Source organism: Agrilus planipennis, unplaced genomic scaffold (genome assembly GCF_000699045.2).
Source record: "Agrilus planipennis isolate EAB-ADULT unplaced genomic scaffold, Apla_2.0 scaffold44, whole genome shotgun sequence".
Taxonomy (NCBI): Eukaryota; Metazoa; Arthropoda; class Insecta; order Coleoptera; family Buprestidae; genus Agrilus; species Agrilus planipennis.
This window is the reverse complement of record NW_020438939.1, coordinates 1286491-1293585: the sequence shown is the minus strand read 5'-3', so window position 1 is coordinate 1293585 and position 7095 is coordinate 1286491. Positions and strand designations below refer to the sequence as shown.

Sequence of the window (7095 nt, the reverse complement as noted above, 5' to 3'; positions counted from 1 at the left end):
ATCCTTGCTTTCTACCGCGCCGCCTCGCCACGTGCCGGCTCTATGATAAGGATGCCGCCGCAAATCAAACAATAATATAAAGCGTGTAAAAAAATTCGAAATTATTTTGCATGAGTATACCTACACCCTATGGCGGCAATCAAATAGTGTCAAATGTTATGATTTCGGCGTGGCGGCAACGATTGTTTTAGATTTCAAAAGAAGCCGCCGGCGCGTGTATCATAACCATGTACTTCCGAAAAGCGGCAAATTTCTTTGAGAAGTAAGTACAAAACCTTTGATGCCGCATTATCAAAGTGCCGATGGTTAAAACATAACTATGCATGCACTCAGTTTGATTTTAATAATTTTTTTATTCGCTATGTTTATGGTATTAGTCGTAATGCGCATAGGTCCAGTTTTTCATATTCTTTGATACAGTTTTTTGCGTCTCATAGAATTCCTAAGCGTACCTACCTATACACCGAACTGTTACACCTAACTACTCAGTGAAATAGCGCTAAGTCCTAGCTGCAAGACGCAAGAGTCTTACAGGCTATGTCTTGTTCTTGCTCAAGTCTTGCACGGTCAGTCTTGGTCTTGGTCTTGCTAAAAATACGCGGTCTTGTTCTTGGTCTTGGTCTTGCAAAAATGCAAGAACAAGACCAAGACTGCAAGACCAAGACTGAATTTGGGCAACACTAAGTTATATACGTATGTAGTAGGCCTATTATCTGCAACAGAACCAATCTATAATTAGGACCCAAAATGCTTTATGATACTACCCCTTTATCTAGTGGTTTAGTGTTCTAGTTCTTATTTGACGGGGCTTGAACCTTGACGAAGCTCCTGTGGGTGGATCGGCTTACGCCTCTCAGTGATTTAGACTATAAGCTCAACCATAATGAGGGGGAAGGAGCCAGAGACTTGTCTTAATCTGGCTTCACGTTTAGAATCTGGCACTCTGATGCACAACACACTGCAATGTGGAAGGCAATCGGAAACCACCACATTATGATATCCCGAGTACAAGAAACCAAAACTAAAACGATCGCGCCGCGAATAGTTTATTTGATCATCACCTTAGAGGATGATATAGTTAAAAATGTCAGTTGGTCTAGGGAGATATCAGTTAGATTTCATTATTATTATTAGGCAATGAACTATAGGATTGTTGCATTTATCCAGAAATAGACATTGAAAGCTAAGTTATGAAAACCAATCTTAAATTCGAAATTATGAGGAAGAGGGGAAGAACAGAAGAAATACTAAAGGAAGCGGGAGAAACTAATGAGAAAGACGTATAGAAACAGAGTAAAACTGCATTAAAACATGTTCGATTCCACAGCTAGAGATATATTAGATTTTAAACAAAGCACTGAGTAACCAATCAGATTGTAGAATTAATAGAAAAAAGGCGGAAATTGAAGAAGAACAACGATGAACAAGGTCCAAAAAGATATAAGTTGGAAATGTATTAGGGTAACTAAGAGACACGCGATTGACATGAGATGTAACAACAAAAAACTTAAAGAATAATAAGGCGCCAGGCATACAGTATAAGGTACAAGCGGAAATCTTACAGCTTACAACATGCAGTACAAGAGGCTAGAGATCGTTTGCTTAAGTTAGTTGGCCACATATACGAGACGAGCAAAGTCCCGAAGGACTATAAACGGAACATATAGTATAACCTTACCAAACAGATAGGAACAGATACATTCTAATAATGTAGAACAATTACCTTAACTTTCTCTGCGTCAAAAATTTTAACTGGAATCGTGCAGTAGTGCTAAAAAGAGTGGAAGAACTTTTAGGAGAAGACCAATTTGGATTTAGAAGAAAGAAGGGAACGCGTGAGGCCATTTTAGTTTAACGAGTAATAATCAAAGATTCGTAGCATTATAAAAAGCTTCTAAAAATGTTAAATGAAAATATAGTTGAAAATGTAGGAATGAGATACAAAGGTATACGAGTCAGAGACAAGGATGCACATTATCACCGCTACCTTTGAATCCATATATTGAAAACGCGATTAAATCATTAAAGACATACATTAGGGATTAGGGATAGATATTCGTGTGCAGGAACAAAAGATAATCATTCTTAGTGTTTAGGTTTGCTGATGATATAGAAGTGTTAGTATTTAGAATTGTTTATTTTAATAGTATTGACAAAAGATTATAGTATGAAAATAAATAAAAGTAAAACAAAGATATTGATGTGCGACTCGTTAATTTTCGATATCTGGGAAGTCAGAAGTTTCAGAATGGAAGGAGAAGAGAGATACCATATAAAGAACAGTGTAGGGTCGAGTTGTCTGTAACGACAAATAGTCACTAATAAATGTTTGAAGCAGGGCTCTCTATAGGGTGCAACACGTGAACGGTGAGCAAGGAGAAAATAAAAAGGTTAGAAACGCTTCGCAATCAGATGATGAAGATACATTACATAGAGAGAAGGTTAGAAATGAGTAGATATTAGAAAGAGTAGGAGAACAGAGACGCCATGGAAGTCAACAAGAAATAGGCAAGATAGATTGGTCATGCTTGAAAGACTAGTTAGAAACACATTAGAAGCAGAAGCTGGGGTTCCAAGGGGCAGAGGTAGATCTAAATCAAATGACTGTTCATAAATAGTTAACGATGTAACATGTTTTATTTTTAGGGAAATGCGAAGATTAGTTCAGGATGGAGGTGCGTGTCAAACTTAAGTGTTAGGGCTGACATACATGGTAGTTGTTTGGGTCCCTTGTATTGTTAAATAAATTTTTACTTGGTGCTAATAATTTAGCTATTTTTCTATTAGAGAACATCGAGTTCTCTTTTAATCAAGCAAATCCAGGAACCCCTGACTGTCTCCCTGGGTAAATTTTTTGTGATTATCTTTTACTATTTATCTTGTTCTTTTTGTGCATAACGTAATTTTCCAAATATACAAACACTTGATTTAATTTTTTCTTTTTTTTTAAATTACGTTAAAGTGCATAATTTCTCGCAATTACGCATTTAAGAATTTTGAAAAAGAAGCTATTAAAGTTCATGAGAAAAGAGGGAATCACCTTATCACAAATGCACCGACAAACAAGTTTTACATATATATGTGTATGTACGTATAACGTCAACAGCCTGTGTTGATCTCATTTTGAAGATTTTGCACGTGTATATACCAGGGAATATAAATACGAGTTCTCGGTTAATAATTTTCAAAACCAGTAAAACCTTTGAAGTCGCGATTGTGATAAACTATATTAACACCGGAAATCAAAATGAAATATTTACAATTCCTTGCTTTATTCGTTGTTATATTCGTTATCACAACGTCTGCTATGCCTGCAGAACCATCCGATATTCGTAAGTTGCATTGCTTTTATTGTATTTTTCGTATTTTTTGTTATTTTCTTTTTTTCCAAATAGAATCTAATAGTTCCATTTTAAACTACCAAAATGAAAAATTAATTTGTTATAATAATAGTATGAAAGCACATTTTCATTGCAGCTTCTTCGTTAAAGCAGGGTACAAGAATCACTAGAGCTGTATCAACATCATTCCAATGTTCTGCTTGTAGCTTTTTCTGTCAAGGCAAAGGAAAAAGGGGTGGTTATTGTATAAAGAACGTCTGCACCTGCTTTTAACAAATTATGTACTAACTTAATATTAATAATAATATTTATTATTTATTCTGCTATTGGTATCTAACATTGATCACCTTCAGCCTTCATATTGTATGTACTTACTATAATTGGGAAAATAAACATGTTCATTTTACATTCACAATTAACCCTAGTTTTATTATCATCGATAGAAAACAGAAAGAACTATTTCTGTGCTCGATATTTTCAGCTTGTTGTCCATCACATTCATCTGATTATGTATTTGCTTCCCCCGAGTTCAGAATTCGGTAGTACTTCAAAGTAACAGTTAAAAAAAATATTTATTTAATTATTTTATATTCATATAATTAACACATTTCTAATTTCTGTAAGAAAAGGCAAAATTTTATTGAATCTGATGTGGTTAAGTACCTACTTAAAAAAATAGTTCCAAAAAAAGTGCAGTTACTTAACGAACAATTTAAAATAGGAATGTACATTTTTATTGCGTCATCCACCAAAAAAAAAGGGGATTTACCGTACACCAAATCACATGCATATGTAAATAGGTTCATATTATTATAAAGGAAGTCCACACACTCGCTGACTCGCTGAAACTCGAGGAGGTCAATGAAATTCAGTTATATTCTTAATTAAGTATTCATTGTATCATAAGTCGGTAACAATAGTCCACAAATAAAATGATAGATTAGTAAAAGTAATTTTTAGAAATCTGTAAGACATCTGATCCGTTTTGGTATATTTTTTTCAGAATATCTTAAATATGATATTCAAAATATGTGTTTATATTCCCAGTAGCACTCCCCTTGAAGATTCACATTCGAATTTATTTTATTATCCAAGTTTCAGAACGCTATCACGTTTAAAAAAAACTACTTCGAGGATTTATATCAGTCTAATCACATAGGGTTGTATCAATAAGTTATATAAGAAGTTTTAAAAATCCCGTCCATTTTTGTCAGATCTAATACCTACAATACTATAAAATTTCTTTTTTAAATTTGAATTATTTTGCTGAATTTATAAGCATTTAATTTTGATGATCATCAGTAATCTTTTAACGAATAGATAGGCGGATGGACAACGAAGTGGCCCTAGTTAAGGGTTCTGCCTTTTTTTTAAGGTATAGAACCCTAAAAAGAGAAAAAGACAAGTTAAAACTGTGCTAAACTGTAAATAAATTTAGCCTGCTTATTTTTAAAATAGTAGGATCTATTTATTACCTTTCTTTATTCCAAAATTGTTTGTATTGCTATAGAAGACCAATTTGGATTTAGAAGAAAGAAGGGAACGCGTGAGGCCATTTTAGTTTAACGAGTAATAATCAAAGATTCGTAGCATTATAAAAAGCTTCTAAAAATGTTAAATGAAAATATAGTTGAAAATGTAGGAATGAGATACAAAGGTATACGAGTCAGAGACAAGGATGCACATTATCACCGCTACCTTTGAATCCATATATTGAAAACGCGATTAAATCATTAAAGACATACATTAGGGATTAGGGATAGATATTCGTGTGCAGGAACAAAAGATAATCATTCTTAGTGTTTAGGTTTGCTGATGATATAGAAGTGTTAGTATTTAGAATTGTTTATTTTAATAGTATTGACAAAAGATTATAGTATGAAAATAAATAAAAGTAAAACAAAGATATTGATGTGCGACTCGTTAATTTTCGATATCTGGGAAGTCAGAAATTTCAGAATGGAAGGAGAAGAGAGATATCATATAAAGAACAGCGTAGGGTCCAGTTGTCTGTAACGACAAATAGTCACTAATAAATGTTTGAAGCAGGGCTCTCTATAGGGTGCAACACGTGAACGGTGAGCAAGGAGGAAATAAAAAGGCTACAAACGTTTGAATTGTTGTTTTGCAGTCGGACGATGAAGATACAGTACATAGAGAGAAGGTTAGAAATGAGTAGATATTAGAAAGAGTAGGAGAATAGAGACGCTATGGAAGTCAACAAGAAATAGGCAAGATAGATTGGTCAGGCATGAAGGGCTAGTTAGAAACACATTAGAAGCAGATGCTGTAGTTCGGAGGGGCAGAGGTAGATCTAAATCAAATGATTGTTCATAAATAGTTAAGGATGTAACATGTTTTATTTTTAGGGAAATGCGAAGATTAGTTCAGGATGGAGGTGCGTGTCTAACTTACTAGTGTTAGGGCTGACGTACAGGGTAGTTGTTTTGGTTCCTTGTATTGTTAAATAAATTTTTACTTGGTGCTAATAATTTAGCTATTTTTCTATTAGAGAACATCGAGTTCTCTTTTAATCAAGCAAATCCAGGAACCCCTGACTGTCTCCCTGGGTAAATTTTTTGTGATTATCTTTTACTATTTATCTTGTTCTTTTTGTGCATAACGTAATTTTCCAAATATACAAACACTTGATTTAATTTTTTAATTTCTCTCAATTAGGCATTTATGAATTTGAAAAAAGAGACTATAAAAGTTTATGTGATATGAGGGAATCACCTTATCACAAATGCACCGACAAACAAGTTTTACATATATATGTGTATGTACGTATAACGTCAACAGCCTGTGTTGATCTCATTTTGAAGATTTTGCACGTGAATATATCAGGGAATATAAGTACGAGTTCTCGGTTAATAATTTTCAAAACCAGTAAAACCTTTGAAGTCGCGATTGTGATAGAAGCCTTATAAGTATAAACTATATTAACACCGGAAATCAAAATGAAATATTTACAATTCCTTGCTTTATTCGTTGTTATATTCGTTATCACAACATCTGCTATGCCTGCAGAACCTTCAGATATTCGTAAGTTGCACTGCTTTTATTGTTTTTTTTTTTTCGTATTTTTTGTTATTTTCTTTTTTTCCAAATAGAATCTAATAGTTCCATTTTAAACTACCAAAATGAAAAATTAATTTGTTATAATAATAGTATGAAAGCACATTTTCATTGCAGCTTCTTCGTTAAAGCAGGGTACAAGAATCACTAGAGCTGTATCNGATAGAAAACAGAAAGAACTATTTCTGTGCTCGATATTTTCAGCTTGTTGTCCATCACATTCATCTGATTATGTATTTGCTTCCCCCGAGTTCAGAATTCTGTAGTACTTCAAAGTAACAGTTAAAAAAATTATTTATTTAATTATTTTATATTCATATAATTAACACATTTCTGATTTCTGTAAGAAAAGGCAAAATTTTATTGAATCTGATGTGGTTAAGTACCTACTTAAAAACATAGTTCCAAAACAATTGCACTTACTTAACGAACAATTTAAAATAGGAATGTACATTTTTATTGCGTCATTCACCAAAAAAAAAGGGGATTTACCGTACACCAAATCACATGCATAGGTAAATAGGTTCATATTATTATAAAGGAAGTCCACACACTCGCTGACTCGCTGAAACTCGAGGAGGTCAATGAAATTCAGTTATATTCTTAATTAAGTATTCATTGTATCATAAGTCGGTAACAATAGTCCACAAATAAAATGATAGATTAGTAAAAGTAA

General features: G+C 33.3%; 2 long non-coding RNA genes across 2 annotated transcripts; both read left to right on the top strand.

Moving 5' to 3' along the window:
* The first annotated feature begins 3224 nt into the window (after positions 1–3224).
* LOC112904451 lies at positions 3225–3760 on the top strand. Its single transcript, XR_003231122.1, has 2 exons — positions 3225–3332; positions 3478–3760. It is a non-coding gene; the product is annotated as an uncharacterized LOC112904451 (long non-coding RNA).
* A 2443-nt stretch (positions 3761–6203) lies between these two features.
* Positions 6204–6579, top strand: LOC112904450. The gene is made up of 2 exons (XR_003231121.1): positions 6204–6386; positions 6537–6579. It is a non-coding gene; the product is annotated as an uncharacterized LOC112904450 (long non-coding RNA).
* Positions 6580–7095: the final 516 nt, after the last annotated feature.